Raw genomic sequence first — 21,428 nt, 5'->3', positions numbered from 1 at the left:
CAAAAGTTCGCTGACAACACTGCTATCATGGGCTGCATCAGGAGTGGGCTGGAGGAGGAGTATAGGGACCTAATCAATGACTTTGTTAAATGGTGCGACTCAAACCACCTACACCTGAACACCAGCAAAACCAAGGAGCTGGTGGTGGATTTTAGGAGGCCCAGACCCCTCATGGACCCCGTGATTATCAGAGGTGACTGTGTACAGAGGGTACAGGCCTATAAATACCTGGGAGTGCAGCTGGATGATAAATTGGACTGGACTGCCAATACCAATGCTCTGTGTAAGAAAGGACAGAGCCGACTATACTTCCTTAGAAGGATGGCGTCCTTCAACATCTGCAATAAGATGCTGCAGATGTTCTATCAGACAGTTGTGGCGAGCGCCCTCTTCTACGCGGTGGTGTGCTGGGGAGGCAGCATTAAGAAGAAAGACGCCTCACGCCTGGACAAACTGGTGAGGAAGGCAGACTGTATTGTAGGCACGGAGCTGGACAGTTTAACATCTGTGGCAGAGCGAAGGGCGCTCAGCAGGCTCCTGTCAATTATGGAGAATCCACTGCATCCACTTAATAGTATCATCTCCAGACAGAAGAGCAGCTTCAGCGACAGACTGCTGTCACTGTCCTGCTCCACTGACAGACTGAGGAGATCGTTCGTCCCCCAAACTATGCGACTCTTCAATTCCACCCAGGGAGGTAAACGTTAACATTTAACATTATACAAAGTTATTGTCTGTTTTTCACCTGCACTATTATCAATCTTTAATTTAATATTATTTATTGTATCAGTATGCTGTTGGTGGAGAATGTGAATTTCCCATTGGGATTAATGAAGTATCTATCTATCTATCTATCTATCTATCTATCTATCTATCTATCTATCTATCTATCTATCTATCTATCTATCTAAATAAAATTGACACCATAACAAGACTTTCTAATGTTCCAAAAAATGGATAACATTTCTGAATCATGACATCCGAGAGGTCTAATTAAGAACAATGCAGAACCCCTACAGTCTTAGAACACAATTCCAGGTAAGCGACTAGCTAAAAAAAGCACAAAACAAAATGTAAACAGCACAATGATGAAGGATCAAAAAAGAACAAAATAAAGCACAAACAAGGGCAGCCCTGCCTCAACTGTGCCTCAGATCTAGGAGGAGTAATGCGGCTGTGGAATGAGGGACCAACTCCTGTAGATGGTATGGACACTGAGAAGCAGAAGAGCGTTGAATGAATAGGAAAACAGGCACGGCAAGGAGCAGGCTGCATTTGTGGTCAGAAAGGGCTGCCAGAACATACTGTCAAATCAAAAATCACTAAACTGACATTTTCGAGCAAAAAAAAAGTTTGAAACCAAAGAATCAAAGTCTTACAGTGTTTTTTTTACACCTCACTAAAAAGCATTTTAATTAAAGAAGTCTAAAGATAGGATTCTTGAAGCTGTGTGTTACCATTTTAAAAAGCAATATGACTTAATGTGTCTGAAGTACAACATGGGACCCAAAACAAATGTTGGGGTTCCAGCCGGGTCACCCTGTTTAATAAAGACGTCAACTATACCAAACATAACGGTCAGTGGTGCAAACAAACAAAAACACAAGACTGCATTACATCCAAGTGAGATGCCTGGAATTTACAGTCCTCTGAGTGGAAGGGGCAAAGCCAGTTGCCCTCCTTCTCAGTGCTGTGGGAACAGAAGCAGACATGACAGCGCCCCCTCTTGTACCAGAGTGGTACTGCTTACCATGGATGAGGCTGGAAGGTGACTCTTAGGCCAGGTTTATACTTCACGCGACGCGACGTATGCTCCAGCAGACGCTACTGCTACACAAGCATTTTACTGTCTATTCTTGCGCGCGCACTTTACGTAAATCTGGAAGAATCCACCAGGTGGCAGCGCAAGATATTATCACGGTGAGAACAGGTTCGGCTTCTTTGTGTGTTCTGAATTGCCTGGAACACCCATTAAATTATGAGGACACCTTACCGCAATATCTCTGAAAAGGATGTTTAATGATTAAATCCATCAATCCAGGGATGTGCCCATTCCAGATGGCATTGGGCACGAGGCAGAAACAATCCCTGGCCGGGGCATCAGCTCATCGCAAGGTGAATACAAGCACACACGCACACACTAGCGTCATTTTAGTATCACCAAATCCTCAAATCTGCATATCTTTGGATGGAAACCGGAGCACACTGTGGGAACCCATCAAGAAAACATTGAAACTCCAGGCAGGGAACACTAGCGATGTGACTCCCTGCGAGACAGCAATGCTACCACTCCGCTACCATGTCACCCCAACATGTGTAATTAGTAACAGTATTCATTATTTAAATTAAATTAACGATTTATCTGTAAAATCTAACATACATAGTTTAATGCATTTCATCATGAAAGTGATATCAAGTATAAATGTAAGGATTCTAAATGTGCAGAGAGTTGGAATATCATACATTTAATGTGTTCTATGTGGTGATCTATTGCTGCTTGCCGCTGCTGTCAGGTCAGGAGGAAGCCCCAGAAACACGTAGCGATTAACAACTGAGTTTGTTTTAAGATGACGTTTACAACGGTCTACTTTAATGATAAAGTAAACTACAAGATTAAAGTGGACATTTCAAGATTAAAGCCGATATTTCCACTTTATTCACAAAATACACCTTTTCACTGCGTCCTTAATTTTTTTCTCTGTGGCTCAAATACAGCACTGTACATTTTGTTGCTGTAGTGAAGGTGCAAAAAAGAAAGACGGCACAGACAGACTTTTAAAATGTATTGTGTCATCGCGATGGGGAATATGCGACTCTTGAATATACTGTAAAAGCACATCGAAGCAGGCACATCGATCCCATGGGATCGTCAAAGCGGCTTTCTGTCACATGTACATAGTAAACAGAGACTCTGACGTCACAGTCCAACTTTTATCACACTGCACTCCCTGACTTTTTGCTGGTATTGCAACTCGCGCATGAGTCGTGTTAACTTCGCGGGTTGTAAACGACATGCTGATATCCTTTGATGAAGGAAACTCCACTGTAATTATGTTGTTGGACTTAAGTGCATCATTTGACAACATCGACCATTCAATTTTACTCCACAGGCTAGAAAATGATGTTGGGCTTACAGGCACCGTGCTCGCTTGGTTTAGTTCTTATTTATCAAAACGATTACAATATGTACAGAAATGTGCTGACAGTACTCCATCATTATACACAGAAGTTCAATATGGTGTCCCGCAGGACTCAGTACTGGGACCTTTACTGTTTTCACTGTACATGCTTCCACTGGGATCTCTCATTAGGAAACATAATGTTAATTTTCACTCGTATACAGATGACACCCAGTTATACCTTTCATTTAAATCAGGTGAAGTTTCTCCGATGTTGTCTTTAATTAGTTGTGTTAGTGAATTAAAGGAGTGGATGAATGAGAACTACTTGTCTTTAAATACAGATAAAACAGAGATGTTAATTGTTGGAGGGAGTGACGCTGATCATAACAATATTTTGTCATCATTTAACTCAGTTGGAATCCCCATTAATTTTACTGAATCAGCCCACAATCTAGGAGTTATCTTTGACTCTAACATGTCATTTAAAGCGCATATTATAAAGTTGTCCAAAACATGTCTCTTCCATCTTAAAAATGTTAGGAAATTAAGGCGCTTTCTAAATAAACAGGATTCTGAGAAATTAATTCATGCATTTATTTCTAGTAGGATAGACTACTGCAATGCAGTGTTCACTGGATGTTCAAACTATTCTCTATACAGCCTCCAGTTAATCCAAAATGAGGCTGCAAGAATTATTACAAGAACAAGAAAATACAAACGCATAACTCCACTTCTTAAATCCTTACACTGGCTCCCAGTTAAGTTTAGGGCAGATTTCAAAATCCTCCTTTTAACAGATAAAGCATTAAATGGCCAAGGTCTGGCTTACTTGTTTGAACTTATCATGACTTACAAACCAGAGCGCACATTAAGATCTCAAGATGCTGGTCTGCTTATGGTTCCAAGGATTAATAAAATCACAATGGGAGGTCGAGCTTTTAGTTACAGGACCCCTAAACTGTGGAATGCTCTGCCTGCTACTATAAGAGATTCCCCTTCGGTCTCAGCTTTTAAATCCCGACTCACTACTTCAGTTTAGCATATCCTGACTAGAGCTGCTGATTAACTGTACAGACTGCATCTCTGTTGTTAGTCATTAGCACTAAAACATAAGTAACATGATAGTTAGAATTGGATACTAACCATCACCTATTTTGTTTCTCTTCTCGGTACTCAAATGTGGCACTTGGTGCCACGGTCCACCTGCCAAGTTGTTTTGCCTGCCTAAGGTAAAGTCATCCCTGATGGAGGATTGCAGGAATCGTGGTAAAGACGGGTCCTTTCATCGGATATGCTGGCCCAGCGCTGTTTCAGCCGTGGATGGCCAAATGGGGGAGGCAGCTTGATGGTTGAGGACTCCAGGACTCTAAATAAATCCAAATCTTATTATGTGATATCATCTACTGTTAAATTCTGCTCCATACTTCTAACATTTTTATTTTTATACTGTATTGAGGATTTGTTCTGTTCTGTGTACTGTATTGTATTGTATTGTATTGATCCCCTTCTTTTTGACACCCACTGCACGCCCTTCCTACCTGGAAAGTGGTCTCTCTTTGAACTGCCTTTCCCAAGGTTTCTTCCATTTTTCCCTACAAGGTTTTTTTTTGGGGAGTTTTTCCTTGTCTTCTTAGAGAGTCAAGGCTGGGGGGCTGTCAAGAGGCAGGGCCTGTTAAAGCCCATTGTGGCACTTCTTGTGTTTTTTTGGGCTATATAAAAATAAATTGTATTGTATTGTATAATTTCTGAGGACCTGCTCAGAGGACGCGTCAAATGAACGCTGGGAACGCTTGGCAGCCATGATGCGTGCACAAATGCATTCTGAGCGTGAAGTATAAATGAACCCTTAGACATGCATATGTCACAGTGTCACACTACTTGGCTAGCAACAAATAGTGCAACATTAAAGAACATGCAAGGGTCAACAGAAAATGTCTTTGACCACATGGAAAAAAAAGCAAAGTGGAAGAATAGAGAAAAAGTCCAAAATGTTAGATAAAAATCAATATGATAAAAAAATTTGCCCGATTCATCACAGAAGAGAAATTTCATGGCTCAGGGCAGGTATTCAGTCTTTCCACATGAGTCTGTTTGAGGCTTCAGTGTCACTGCTACCTGCAATTCATGCTCTATGCTTGCATACTTGCTATTGAGTCCACCAAGCCTGAGAGTGCAAATACACACCATTTGGGGATTGTTTTTAATCAGGATATCAAGATGTATCTGAGGCTTGGAGAATATCAAGTTTGAGGGCCTGAGAGTCGCTGTTTGCAGATGATGTTACTCTCATCAGATTATGTGTTCTCTACAGTAGTTTGATGCTGAGTGTTCTTCTACTTCTTTCTGTTCATTTTTTCCCACTTCTTTGTGGGGTTGATGTGCTTGATCAACCTTCTCCATACAGGTCGGTCTTACACCTCGAACCCATTCAGGCCCTTTTCCTTCAGATCTTCTTTAACTTTATCCATACACTCCACTTTAGTCTCTCTTCTCTTCCCCTGTACTTCCATTCTCATCACTCTTTTGCCCACATATTTCTTGTCTCTCCTCATCACGTATCCATACCACTTCAACCTTCTTTCCTGTACTTACTTACAGTAGATATCTCTCCCACTTTTGTTGTACTTCTGATTGTCTCATTTCTTATTCTGTCCTTTCTGTTCTTATTTCTTATTCTGCACACGTTTATCTCAACATTCTCATTTCTGCCACATCCAATTCCTCTTGCGTTCTCCTTACTGTCCATGTGTCAGCTCCATACATCATTGCTGGTCTTACTACTGTCTTACAAACCTTACCGTTAACCTTTACTTTAATTCTTCGATCACACAACACTCCTGACTACCTTCTTCCAGTTGTTCCAGCCACACTGCAATGATCCTAGATATTTAAATGTATCAACTCTTTTCAATAGCTTTCCCTTTAGACTAACTTCTGAATTCTGATCATTATTAAACCTCGTATATTCTGTCTTCTTCCTATTTATCTTTAATCCTCTACCTGCCTAAGCCCTTCTCCGTTCTTCCAACTTCCTCTCCACTTCCTCTTTTCTGGTGCTACACAGCACAAAGTCATCAGCAAAAAGGGAAATTGGTCTTTAATCCCATGACTCAATTTGGTGCTGAATGTGGTGCAAAATTTGCATCTCCAAATATGAGGTCATTGACCTGTCCCATGAAAGAATGCCTTCCTCTCTATAGACTCAGGATTTTTGTTTATGAAATTAATATTTAATCATACAAGTAAGAATTTCACTGTATTCTCTGCCACACTAATAGAGGAGCTCAAATGTCCTGAGTTTTCTTCACAAGGATAGAGATGATTTTGAGGTTAACCATTGGATCAGTGAAGAAGCAGTAGGTTAAGGATGTTGTACCGGACCTTGACACTTTTGATTTACCAGTCAGGCTACATCCCTACTGTCAGCTACAGTCATGAGCTCCAGGGTTGTGCCTGAAATAACGAGATCAGAAATACAAGCGGCCAACATGAGGTACCTGATTGTTGGGTCTACTCTGTGGATTTAGTATGACATTGGAGTATAAGTACTCTTTTCTTCCCAGCTGAAATGGTTTTGGTAAGAAGCAAAGATGCTTCCTGGATGCCTCCTGTGGAGATTACTTGTCATGGCCCAATGGAAGAAGACAAAGACCCAGAGCATACCAGAGAGATTATATCTCTTGCTTGTTCTGGGAGTGTTAGGGTTCTCCCCAGTAAATGTCAGAGGCTACTATTAGGGTGACATTGTCTCTCCAATCATGTGACAAGAAGATTGAAGCTGAAGTGAATGTATTATAATGTCTTGAGGTCAGTCTTGGTGTTATGTAGCACAAAACCTTGTGCTAATGTGCCATTCTATGCTGTTTAGCATTCATAATCAGTCTGGTGTAACTAATAGTTAACAGATGTAATTTATTATCTGTTATTATCTACACAGATGTTCTCTCCAGAACCACTTTGACTATTTCCGTATTTTTATAACAAGACTGTCGTTTCAGTCATGCCTGATGTTCTGTTGGATACAGGGCAGCTTTCCTTATTGGATATTTTTTCAGTCTTCTTATCCTGAGTAAGCTGACATGTGCTAGAATCACCAGCTGTTCTGTTCCTGCCATAAAGAACACGTTAAGAACAAAAGACTCAAAGCTGCCTGGCATCTAATTACCTGCTGTTAGATCATTTTGGAAAGTGTCTGCGTTGCATGTGCTTCAGCCTTATTGTGTGCTCTGTGCTGAAAAAGCAAAAGCCTTGGACAGGAATCAAATACATCCTGTCTGACCACTCATAAGAAAACAAACTGTACATTTAACAAGGGTCCGCCTGCCAACAGCCCCTAGACTGAAGGCCTCTTTGATGGCAGAAACATGGACTGCATCAGGCTGCTGGAATACATTTACTTTTAATGCCTGATGTCTCTCATTATTACAACAGTATGTGCTGTTGCACAGTTGGCCTGATGAGATATGGCCTCCTTATGACCTTGAATTTAGCAGGACTTAGAATGTTATGTTATGTTGTTATGTTATGTTATGTTATGTGGCCACACTTTGAATATCTAGGACACGGTGGTTAGCACCTCTATACCACTACACCAGGACACAGCTGCTTCTGTTCTTTTTCTGCTTATCCTCCAACATCTATAGAAACGCGTATGTTAGGTTAACAGAAGTCTCTTTGAAATTAACTGCCCTAGACTTCGATTCCCAGCAGCCTTTGCAGGACTGGGAGCAGTCCATAAAATTCAAGGAACTTGATAGAACATATTCTTATACATAGAAACTAAATAAACAAAAAAATAAAATAAAATGGACATAAAATACCTGATTAGACATCCATCCATTATCCAACCTGCTATATCCTAACACAGGGTCACGGGAGCCAATCCCAGCCAACACAGGGCACAAGGCAGGGAACAAATCCCGGGCAGGGCGCCAGCCCACCGCAGGACACACACACACACCAAGCACACACTAGGGACAATTTTGGATCACCAGTGCACCTAACCTGCATGTCTTTGGACTGTGGGAGGAAACCCATGCAGACACGGGGAAAACATGCAAACTCCATGCAGGGAGGACCCAGGAAGTGAACCCAGGTCTCCTGACTGTGAGGCTGCAGCGCTACCACTGCCAAACCGTGCCTGATTAGACAAATAGTAAAAATGTATCAATAGATAACAATGAACTATAATGACAAGAGCACAGAGAATACAAAAAGAAGCTCTTTAAACGTAAACCATGGAAGGAACCCTGGCTTGACCATAACAATACTAAAGTACAACATAATACAACACAAAAGAAAAGAGGACTATATTCAGTAAAAAAAATACAACAAAACTTATATAAAATAACAAACTACATAACTAAACAGAAAAGAATGACACCTGCACCCAAAGCAACAGAAACCTTTAGCCGTGTAATGGAATAAGTGAGTTCAGAAAGTGGGTGGATGTATCAGCTGCAGAAAGATTCCTTCAGGCCCTGTGGGTCTCATTCAATATGCTGATGACAGCATTCCAAAAACCGAGCCAACAAACTCTTGGTAGCTGTTTATCTTTTTGTTAACAACTTCTGCTCCTTCACATCTATGGTGACCTAAAAGGCTGTCCTGATAAAACAGAATTGGACAGAAAACTTTTGAAAGCACAAGACGATTCATGGTGAGGTTTATAACTAGGTCAGCCATGCTTTCTGGGGCTTTGGGAGGTATCTGTAGTTTACAGGAGGATCACAAACTTAATAAAAAAACAAAGTCCACCAGCTCGCTGATGTTGTACTTTACAGTTGTTCTGACGTGGGCAGTTAAAAACTGTGGAAGTGCTCTGAACTTGTGTCAGGTCCTTCTACTGATATTGCTTCTAGATCTTCTAGTGCCATGTAACCCTGTACAGTACAAAAGTCAAGTGATAAAATGAAAACAAGTGATACATACATTTATATTGTTGATCAGAGATCAGTATCCAGGGGCCTCATGCATAACATCATGCGTAGAATTCGCACTATAACATGACGTAAGCACAAAAGCTGAACTGTGCTTACACACAGAAAAATACAGATGCATAAATCTGTGCGTTCGCCAACTTCCACGTACTTCCGCTACATAAATCCCAGTCAGCATGAAAAGTAATGCACGTTACTGCTGTCCCGCCCCAACTCCTCCCAGAATTACGCCTCTTTGAATATGCAAATCAATATAAATAGCCCTTAAGCTCAGCATTCTGTCTAAAGGAAATGGCAAAAGTACAAGGAAAAATAGAAGAATTTCAGCGAATACCAAATGGAAGCAAAGAAAAATGTACTATTTGTTGGTTTAAACAGTGATATAAGCAACAAAAGGAAGTTGATTGAGTGACATAGCGTGTCGAAGAAACTCGAAAGCTCAAGTTCACAAAGTCGCACAGTGCCCGAAATAAAAAAGAAGTTGTCAGATATAAAAGTCGGCATGAAAAGGTAAGTCGTAGCCCACCGTCTGAGTGTCATATGAAAGCTTATTAGGGTACAGTGAAAAAAAACGCACACAGTGTGAAAAAAGCACGAAATGTCAACTTTAATCTCGAAATTTCCACTTTAATCACGTTGTTTATTTTGTCATTAAAGTAGAATATCACAAACTTCATCTTAAAATCGTTTAATTTACTAGTTTCTCAAATCCCATTGTAAATAAAGTAGCACATTAAATGCTTTGTTGTGTATTTGATCTTATATGTGCTCTATGTGCCTGAATCACTACGTGCTCTTCCTCCAACAGGACACAGAATCCATTACATTCATAATATTACAGCTCTCTGAATAATTAAAATACTGAGAAGTATACGTGATAACATTTTCATGATTATATGAGTTAAAGCATGTTATTAAACATGGGAACACGGTGGCGCAGTGATTGTTCATGTCTTACAGCAAGATGCTTGCTGCACCATGCGCGACCTTCAATGAAATACTTTATTACAGAAGTACTGTCTTTTTCAAACGTACTAATCCCCAATTCCTGTCCTTACTTTTCTTTCTCCAATACCCAATCGCCACACAATCAGCTCTGTAATAGATGTTAAGCCATCTGTAAGCTTAGAACATCGATACTTCAAAACTTTCAAGGAACATCAAAATATCTTCGTAATGTTAAATTATTCTATCCATTTTTCCTTCCAGTGTCACGCCACCCACAACATGAATACAGCGTGAGGCAGGAACAAACTGTGAATGAAGCTCAAGCTCGCTAGCGCTGTGGCACCGTGTAGTTAAAGTTAAAGTTTTATCTGTATAATATAATAAACATATTTTGCTGCATTTCATCTTAAAAATGATATTGTCATCATATGTAAATATGCGCTTTATAAAGTGGCTCAGGTTGTGCAATATTATAACTGTATCATAAGTCCAATTACCTCACAGTAACTTGCAAGTACAAACAGTTCTACAAGGAGCACTTGATGGACTGATTGAGTGCGTGTAGAGTTCTTGGGATGAAACTGTTTGTGAACCGCGAGGTCCGAACAGGAAAGGCTGTGAAGCGTTGGTCGGGTGAGAGCAGTTCAAATACCGAATGGCTGAGTCAGCGAGTGCTTGATGCTGTATACCGATAATTCTCTTTCCAATCGCTGTAGATCTGTGATTCACACTCAGATACAGTGATATAAATACTCCGAGTGGTGCAGTGAGAGTAATATGGAACCCCTAATGGGAGCAGCTGACAGAAGAAGAAGGCACAGTGAGAGTAACAATGCTAAAGCAGTTAGGGTATTTAGAATAGTTTGACCATTATATTGTTACAGGTTAATTACAATCAGATGCATTAAACAATATGCGGTTAATTTCAGTGTATTTATAAAGCCACGTCAGGGATGTGGATCTAAAAAAGAAAGGATAATCACACAGGAACAGTAGCACTGCTTTGACGCTGGGTGCCACCAGTCTGCAAAACTAAACAGAGAACTTGCGTAGGACAGGGTATGAGGTACCGTGGAAATGTGCGTGGCTTTACGCCAAGTTTAGGTTTTATACATTGCGATTTGAACGTGGAAATGTTCTTATGCAACATTTCTGTGCGTACGCATCGTTTATACATGAGGCCCCAGGTCATCCAATGAGTACAAGACATATAGTCTGGATTCTTGCTTCTTAAAGTTGAAAAGGATTTTTTTTTAATCTCTATTTGCCATATGCAATTTCCTGTATTAGGAATTTGTCATTTGTCATGTACGCCAACTTACTCTCCAGAGAGTTTTTTGGGATCAGAGTGCAGGGTCGACTATTTGTACAGCACCCCTGGAGCAATTACAGGTTATGGGCTTTGCTCAACCCCTCCTTTAACCGCCACCTTATCGTGGTGGAGGGGTTTGCGTGTCCCAATGATCCTAGGAGCTCTGTTGTCTGGGGCTTTATGCCCCTGGTAGGGCCACCCAAGGCAAACTGGTCCTAGGTGAGGGATGAGACAAAGAGCGGTTAAACAAACCTCCTATGAAGAAAAACAATTTTGGACGGCGTTTTCCCTTGCCCGGACGCAGGTCACCGGGGCCCCACTCTGGAGCCAGGCCTGGAGGTGGGGCTCGATGGTGAGCGCCTGGTGGCCGGGCCTGCACCCATGGGGCTCGGCCGGGCACAGCCCGAAGAGGCAACGTGGGTCCCCCTTCCCATGGGCTCACCACATATGGGAGGGGCCAAAGAGGTCAGGTGCAGTGTGAGTTGGGTGGTGGCCGAAGGCGGGGACCTTGGCGGTCCAATCCTCGGCTACAGAAGCTGGCTCTTGGGACGTGGAATGTCACCTCTCTGAAGGGGAAGGAGCCTGAGCTAGTGCGCGAAGTTGGGAGGTTCTGGCTAGATATAGTCGGACTCACCTCGACGCACAGCTTGGACTCTGGAACCAATCTCCTTGAGAGGGGCTGGACTCTCTACCACTCTGGAGTTGCCCCCGGTGAGAGGCGCCGAGCAGGTGTGGGTATACTTATTGCCCCCCAACTTGGAGCCTGTACATTGGGGTTTACCCCGGTGGACGAGAGGGTAGCCTCCCTTCACCTTTGGGTGGGGGGACGGGTCCTAACTGTTGTTTGTGCGTATGCACCGAACAGCAGTTCGGAGTACCCACCCTTTTTGGAGTCCCTGGAGGGTGTGCTAGAGGGCATACCTTCTGGGGACTCCCTCGTTCTGCTGGGAGACTTCAATGCTCACGTGGGCAATGACAGTGAGACCTGGAAAGGCGTGATTGGGAGGAATGGCCCCCCCGATCTGAACCCGAGTAGTGTTTTGTTATTGGACGTCTGTGCTCGTCACGGATTGTCCATAACGAACACCATGTTCAAGCATAGGGGTGTTCATATGTGCACTTGGCACCAGGACACCCTAGGCCTCAGTTCGATGATCGACTTTGTGGTCGTATCGTCGGACTTGGGGCCACATGTCTTGGACACTCGGGTGAAGAGAGGGGCGGAGCTATCAACTGATCACCACCTGGTGGTGAGTTGGCTTCAATGGTGGGGGAGGATGCCGGTCAGGTGTGGTAGGCCCAAACGTGTTGTGAGGGTCTGCTGGGAACGTCTGGCAGAGCCCCCTGTCAGAAGTAGCTTCAACTCCCACCTCCGGCAGAACTTCGACCACATCCCGAGGGAGGTGGGGGACATTGGGTCCGAATGGGCCATGTTCCGTGCCTCTATTGTTGAGGCAGCTGACCGGAGCTGTGGCCGTAAGGTGGTCGGTGCCTGTCATGGCGGCAATCCCCGAACCCGTTGGTGGACACCGGCGGTGAAGGATGCCGTCAAGCTGAAGAAGGAGTCCTACAGGACCCTTTTGTCCTGTGGGACCCTGGAGGCAGCTGATAGGTACCGGCAGGCCAAGCGGAATGCGGCTTTGGTGGTTGCTGAGGCAAAAACTCGGGCGTGGGAGGAGTTTGGGGAGGCCATGGAGAACGACTTTCAGACGGCTTCGAGGAGATTCTGGTCCACCATCCAGCGTCTCAGGAAGGGGAAGCAGTGCAGTGTCAACACTGTATATGGTGGGGATGGTGCGCTGCTGACCTCGACTCGGGACGTTGTGGGTCGGTGGTGGGAGTACTTCGAAGACCTCCTCAATCCCATTAACATGCCTTCCAATGAGGAAGCAGAGCCTGGGGACTCAGAGGTGGGCTCCCTCATCTCTGGGACTGAGATCACCGAGGTGGTCAAAAAACTCCTTGGTGGCAGGGCCCCGGGGGTGGATGAGATACGCCCGGAGTTCCTCAAGGCTCTGGATGTTGTAGGACTGTCTTGGCTGACACGCCTCTGCAACATCGCATGGACATCAGGGACAGTGCCTCTGGATTGGCAGACCGGGGTGGTGGTCCCCCTCTTTAAGAAACGGGATCGGAAGGTGTGTTCCAACTACAGAGGGATCACACTCCTCAGCCTCCCTGGAAAAGTCTATTCAGGGGTCCTGGAGAGGAGGGTCCGTCGGATAGTTGAGCCTCGGATTCAGGAGGAACAGTGTGGTTTTCGTCCTGGTCGCGGAACAGTGGACCAGCTCTATACCCTTAGCAGGGTCCTGGAGGGTGCATGGGAGTTTGCCCAACCAGTCTACATGTGTTTTGTGGACTTGGAAAAGGTATTCGACCGTGTCCCTCGGGGAATCCTGTGGGGGGTACTCCGAGAGTATGGGGTACCGGCCCCCCTGATAAGGGCTGTTCAGTCCCTGTACGATCGTTGCCAGAGCCTGGTCCGCATTGCCGGCAATAAGTCGAACCCGTTTCCAGTGAGAGTTGGACTCCGCCAGGGCTGCCCTTTGTCACCGATTCTGTTCATAACTTTTATGGACAGAATTTCTAGGCACAGCCAGGGCGTTGAGGGGGTCCGGTTTGGTGGGCTCAGGATTGGGTCACTGCTTTTTGTAGATGATGTTGTCCTGTTTGCTTCATCAGGCCGTGATCTTCAGCTCTCTCTGGATCGGTTCGCAGCCGAGTGTGAAGCGGCTGGGATGAGAATCAGCACCTCCAAATCCGAGACCATGGTCCTCAGCCGGAAAAGGGTGGAGTGCCCTCTCAGGGTTGGTAGCGAGATCCTGCCCCAAGTGGAGGAGTTCAAGTATCTCGGGGTCTTGTTCACGAGTGAGGGAAGAATGGAGCGCGAGATCGACAGGCGGATCGGTGCGGCATCCGCAGTAATGCGGGCTCTGTATTGGTCTGTCATGGTGAAAAAGGAGCTGAGCCGCAAGGCGAAGCTCTCAATTTACCAGTCGATCTATGTTCCTACCCTCACGTATGGTCATGAGCTATGGGTAGTGACCGAAAGAACGAGATCGCGAATACAAGCGGCTGAAATGAGTTTCCTCCGCAGGGTGTCTGGGCTTTCCCTTAAAGATAGGGTGAGAAGCTCAGTCATCCGGGAGGGGCTCAGAGTAGAGCCGCTGCTCCTCCACATCGAGAGGAGTCAGATGAGGTGGCTCGGGCATCTGATCAGGATGCCTCCTGGACGCCTCCCTGGTGAGGTGTTCCGGGCACGTCCAACCGGGAGGAGGCCCCGGGGAAGACCCAGGACACGCTGGAGGGACTATGTCTCTCGACTGGCCTGGGAACGCCTTGGGATTCTCCCAGAAGAGCTAGAAGAAGTGGCCGGGGAGAGGGAAGTCTGGGCATCTCTGCTCAAGCTGCTGCCCCCGCGATCCGACCTCGGATAAGCGGGAGAAAATGGATGGATGGATGGATGGGCTTTGCTCAAGGGCTCAACAAAGTAGAATTCCTTATGCCAACCTTTGAGTTACCAGCCCAGATCCTTTAGCCAGAGAGTCATCACTCCACGCTACTGTAGGCAGAGGGTCGCCCCCTAATGGTTATGGCAATGGACTGCAAACAGGAAGGTTACAAATTTGTATTAAGTTTGAATTAACATTAAATTCATCATTATCAGAGCAGACCAGGCATGCACCAATGCTGACAATGGCAAAAACTGAGGAAATGTATCAGCTTCTTTATGGTTAACTTTACACTTTTGATTGAAGCTACCAAATCTGTTCATTGTAACCATATATTATGTGTGTTTTAAGCTTGTTAACACTGCATCTAACAGGGATACATTGTGATGTGATTATAGGCCATAACAAAAGAGACTTTCAAGCTGTACTGATTCTGGAACACTATGATTATATTAAACAAATTAATAAAGAGAATGAGCAACTGACACTACTTACCACCTGACCTGACACAGACCAAACCTCATATACACACTGTAAGTACAAAAATGTTAGAGCAATAGGATTGGAATTGAAAGAATGAAAATTAAATAGCACACAATATAACTAAAGCCCCTCAGCTGTGACCCTCCTCAATATTTAACACATATGTAATGAACACAAAAGTACAAAACACAGTTAAAAGCAAACAATCGTTAGTGAAATGATGATATTGATTAGGAGAAAGTCCAATAAGTCCACAGATAATGAAAATTATTCAAAAAGCGATTGTACGGAATAGTGCAGAAGTCTAGAGCACAATCTCAAGAGCAGTAGGGTAACATGTTAAAAGTAACGTGCGTTAAGTAGTTTGATTACTTTTTAAAGTAACAAGTAACCTAATACATATCTTTTTAAAGTAAAAATACCTGCGTTATTATAATTCCAGCAGCACTGGATGAAAGGTAAGAAGCACATGCAACTGGTCCATTGTAGGGCTCAATTGCACAACCAAGCAGAAAAGCAGTGTGCTGTGTGCAATCCAGTAACAGAAACCCATAAATAAAGCATCAGTTTGACTAAACATATTTATTGAACTTGAGAAAATGATGACAGGGGTCATATTTATTTTCAAATAAATGGGACCGATGATGACTTTTTACTCTTTTTTTGAGCAGTTTAATGACATTGGAGCGTTTCTTCAAAGGAAAACTCCAGAAGATTAGTTGTGCATGTAAATGCAGATTATTAAGAAACAAGGGTTCTGTCTTAACTGGGTTATTCACCTTAGCCTGATTATGTGTGTGCATTTAAACACACTGACAGTTCATTCTTTTGATAAGGTTTACTCAGGGTTACGAATTCTCCTTCAGGTGATCAGAAATTCTGGAGGATGGACTGTAATAAGATGGCAATGGACTGCAAACAGGAAGGTTACAAATTTGACTGTATTTTCCACTTCTACATGTGCTAAATGCTGTAACTCCTTCACGGAACTGCTGGTTGTCCTTTCTTACCAACACTGTATTGAACACTTTCATTCCTGCCTAGACTCCTCCCCTTAATGCCAATGCATGTTTCCTATTGGCCCTTTTCGGTAATTATTATTCATCGTAAGATTTGCTCCTTTAGACTGAGATGCAATCAGATGACTGAACTCTTGCATGTTTAAACAACAGAAACAACAGACTTTTATTTTAAAACTTTTCCTTGTATTAGTTATTTTCTCATATATTCATTTTTTTATTTCATGCATATTTAAACGGTGTGGCTGGCAGTTTTTTGGCATACTTAGGCAACACCACTGCAACTACCCTTCCATGTTTCTATTTAGGACAGTGAAGAAAAAGTCAGGAAGGCACAGAAAGAAAATTTGATCTTGACAAAGAGAGTGTTCGGCTTCACCAACACCAAAATGGCAAACGTGGTCTCAAAATAAACAAAAGCCCGACCAGGACTCTACTAGGTCTGAGTCTCAGAAGCAGGCCTCACCCCAGCCAGTCTAGCTTGCAAAGGCCCAAAATGGGGCTCAGGCTTTTACAGTTCAAACTGTTTAAAAATACCCTTCTTGAGAAAAAAGGAGTTAAAATACTACCTTAAAAGACAAAAGTGAACAAAGTGCATTTATATATTAAGAATTTATTTTAAAAAATCAAAGGAAAGCACATAAAGGCAAAGCAGAAAAAAATTAAGAGTGAGGCAGAAAGGGCTTGTGCTAAAAAGGCAACCCATGGCAAACACAGCCAGTCTGAAAGCCAGTGACAACATTCAGAAATACCTGAAAATCCAAAGAGGCCTTTGTTAGATTTCAGACTGATTTTACTTCCTGGCTTCTGTGTACCTTCTGTTTGGTTGTTATTTTAGTTCATTTTAAATTATTATTTCTTATATTTTTAGATTATTACTGTGGGGTACTTCTTCTTCTTTTGGCTGCTCTCGTTAGGGGTTGCCACAGCGGATCATCTTCTTCCATACCTCTCTGTCCTCTGCATCTTGTTCAGTTACAACCATCACCTGCATGTCCTCTCTCATCACATCCATAAACTTTCTCTTAGGCCTTCCTCTTTTTCTCTTGCCTGGCAGCTCTTTCTTTAGCATCCTTCTCCCAATATACTCAGCATCTCTCCTCTGCACATGTCCAAATGTTCAAAAATTCTCATTCAAATCCCTTCAACAGAGGCAAAAACAGTAAATGAAACCAGCAAATCAAAAGAAACACAGCAATACTGACAGAGAAGATCCACACTCCACCATAGTGCATTTAATGACTACACTTTCCTGCCTTGCTTTTATGGGTAGGGGGTGGTCCCTTAACAACAATATAAGGGGTGGTCCTACCTCTTGGGATTCCATCTCCAAACCACTAGGAACATAAAGATTTTGAAAGAAGCAGTACATAGATATTCTTAAACATAACAAGACCAATAACTAAATGTTAAAAGAACAGAACAATAATCACAGAACTAATCAGGATAAATAATCTAAAGTGAAAAATTTACCAAAAACAATTTAGTGTCCGGCTGACTTATAGTGAACCTCTTCTGGGCAGATTAGTGAAGTTCCTGTCTTGCTTCTTGGCTTACTTTTGGCACCCACAAGACACGTGACTTAATGACGTTTTAAAAGACCTTAGTCCTCACCCAGAATAAATAGTCTGAGGTTGATCTTTCAGCAGTGATGTCATGTTGGACCCACAACTTTGGGTTCCACCCACATAATACAAGGGACATAACAATGATAAACAGTAAATTCACACAACGGATAAACACAGAATCAGTAAACAATACAATTTTACCAAAAATCTTAAAAATTACATACATTCAGAAAAGACAAAACCAATTCCAAAACTGATCTAACTCTTCCTCCTCTTCTTCTTCTCCTTCTAAGCATTGTCTTGGATAGGCACAGGTTCTGCTGTTTGGATCGCATGCATCTGTGTCTTGCCACTATTGTCTTGGTCTTCTGTGGGCCGTTTGTTGTCAATTTCAAGATGGCAGATATTGCTGGTAATAGCACTGGGTACTGCAAGGACATCATTTCCACACCACTGGAGATGTGGTATTGCATGAATGGTCAAGCAGGAATATGTCTAGGGACCAGCAGGCCATAAGCATCTCAATCACATGGAGGCGACACTCAATTAGGGCTGCCAACTGACCTCATTTTCCCAGACATATCCTCATTTTTACCATGCCATGGACTGTCCGGGAGAAATTTATTAAAATTTTGAAATTGTCCGGAATTTTGTCTCTTTCAATTTGAAAACCTCCATATGCTTGTTATTGGTAAAGATTGAAAGCTGTACACCAATCTGCATTTGCAGAGGTAGTGCGCACACTTTTTCTTATAACCTTCACTTCCATTCCAGTAGTAAACAATGCGGACATTGATGAGAATAGTCAACATCTGTCCAACTTAGCTTTTCACTTCATCTTTTGAATTCATCTTCTTGGTGAATAGACAGTTCATTATGAATGTTGTTCCTTTCCTTAATTATTTATAATCTTAATTCAACGTAACTAAATGAATTTACTGTGATGGGTTGGCACCCTGCCCGGGATTGGTTCCTGCCTTGTGCCCTGTGTTGGCTGGGATTGGCTCCAGCAGACCCCCGTGACCCTGTGTTTGGATTCAGCGGGTTGGAAAATGGATGGATGAATAAATGAATTTATTCAAAATCAAAATTGTAATTTCACGTTTTCTATGTGAGATCTTATTTTCGATTCTTCTTTCAGCAGCTTGGTTAAACAAGAAATTTCATACATCCAGGTACAGTTCTTCGTATTTAAGTACTGCTTTGCTTTGTAATATTTTAATGGAAAATATTGTTATTACCATCCGTTGTTCCAAAATGGATTTATGTTTGTAAATTAATGTGTCAACTATTAAAGTTTCAGTTAATTAAAAATAAATCACACTTTTATTCTGTCAGATAAATGCAATATCTTTTTAGCTATCAGTTGATCAAGTAACAAGTCACTTTTGCAAGTAATTTAATAATACTTTCATAATTCTTTCATTTACATAAATTCAGGAATACCCATTATGCTGAAAAGAAAGTGCAAGTTCACAGAATACTTGAACAACAATCTCCTTGTTTTCCAAATGGCAGAACAGATTCAATTAAGGGGCTAATGCCCACAAGATTCAATTTCAGTAGCATGCTATGTAAAGATTTATATTTATATTTATCCCAGAACCCAGATTTACTGAGAAAAATAGCTGCAGTGGAAAAATACAAAAGACTGTAGATAAATGTAAATAAACTAAATTAAAAAGAGTAAAATAATTTTTTTTTACAGTCTCACTTGTGACTCAGGCGCCGCCGAGAGTGGCAGCCTTTTCAGCAGCTCCGTGTATGACTTTATTTTTCTACTTTTATTTTTCTCTTTTTTATTGATCACTCCTATCACTTTATTTTATGTGGATTCGTTCCCTGTACACACTTACTTTTACAACGTGGGCATGGATTTTTACACGCCGAGACTCGTCTTTTTATTGTGAATTTCCCCTTGGGATTAATAAAGTATCTATCTATCTATCTATCTATCTATCTATCTATCTATCTATCTATCTATCTATCTATCTATCTATCTATCTATCTATTATATAGTGCCTTTCACATCTATCTATCTATCTATTATATAGTGCCTTTCACATCTATCTATCTATCTATCTATCTATCTATCTATCTATCTATCTATCTATCTATCTATCTATCTATCTATCTATCTATCTATAAGTGAATTTGCCATGTGTGTCATTTTTTACAGGTTTACAACAATTAAGCTATCCAAATAAGAATGGAAGGAATGAAGTCCGTTAATTTAAGAGGCTTGACATATTCAAAATAATTTAATGGCGTATTAGTTTGCCAGTGACTGTGATTGTGGCCATCATATCATAAGTATAGTGATAAACTGCTACTAAAGGTTTATATCATTTTAAAAAACCGTAAGACAGTATAAAGGCGTATTATGGCATCATAGGGAAAGGCATCCTCAAAAGTCCTCATTATTTGACCCAAATGTCCTCATTTCCAGAGTAAGGGAGTTGGCAGCCCTACATTCAATAGATTTAGTGGCTGGCTAGCATTCAGTTTCATTTAGTGCGGCTGGGTGAATGGTTGTTTGGTCAATCTTCGACTTCAGTTAAATCGACATTTTCTTGTCACATAACAGAACTAACATAAAATGAAAAATAATATGTGAGAAAAACAAAATCCAAACACATTTGACCAAGGGATTAGACCCTGTTTGAAAAATTACAGATAGTAATTGGATCAGGATTTGAACCAAGGACTCTGGAGCTGTCAAGAAACAGTACTCAACCAGATAAGTAAAGATGTGCAGCAGTGGCCAGCAGTTAGAGAAAATGGGTGTACTCGAAGGTCCGTGTCATGACACAAGAGGATGTCTAATGTATTGTGGTATGTGTTATGAAGGGACATGCCCTCCAACTGGGATGGAGCGCGGCCTCTTACTTGGCCAGGAAGCCATTATGGAAGATTAGCATTGTTGGTTACACATCCTGGTTGGGATTGGTTTTATATCCTTTTCCTTTCCTAAGAGATACAATGGATAGATGGTGAAAGTTCCCTGCCAAAAAGGTTCAATCTCCCAGCACAACAAATTTCAGTGCTCCTCTGATGTGACTCTAGTTTGGATACCTGCAGGGCTGTATAGGACTTGTAGTTCAGAAAAAGGTCCCTGTTCGATTTCTCAGAAGCCACAAATGCACCAGCGAGTGATGCCGAGAGAGGTTTGTCATATTTTATGGCGATTCCACCTAACCTAGAAATGCTTCCTGGACGCAATGGACTGGCACCGGAAATGCTCCCTGGTTCAGCATAAAGGAAGCCGCTCCACTTCACCCAGGCTAGTCAGAGTCAGGAGGAGGTGGACAAACCTGCTTGAGTGGAGTGGAGGAGGACGACAAGGAATTGTGATTATGAACTGTGAAAGAGGACTGTGACATGATATTTTGTGAAATAACCACTTTATTTGAACCTGGGATTGTGTTAGTGAAGCTGTATCTGGGGTTTAGGGCTTTCAGACGCCCTCCCTGTTTGTGTCACTGTATGTTTGCCCACTTTTTATTGCCTTTTCACAATTTCACAGCTCAGTATTTGGCTTCTTTTTTAACATTATTGCACTGTTTCTCACTTCCTACTGACATT

Source organism: Erpetoichthys calabaricus, chromosome 15 (assembly GCF_900747795.2).
Source record: "Erpetoichthys calabaricus chromosome 15, fErpCal1.3, whole genome shotgun sequence".
NCBI classification, from domain to species: Eukaryota; Metazoa; Chordata; class Cladistia; order Polypteriformes; family Polypteridae; genus Erpetoichthys; species Erpetoichthys calabaricus.
The sequence above is the reverse complement of the archived record's forward strand: the minus strand, read 5'-3'. Positions refer to the sequence as shown.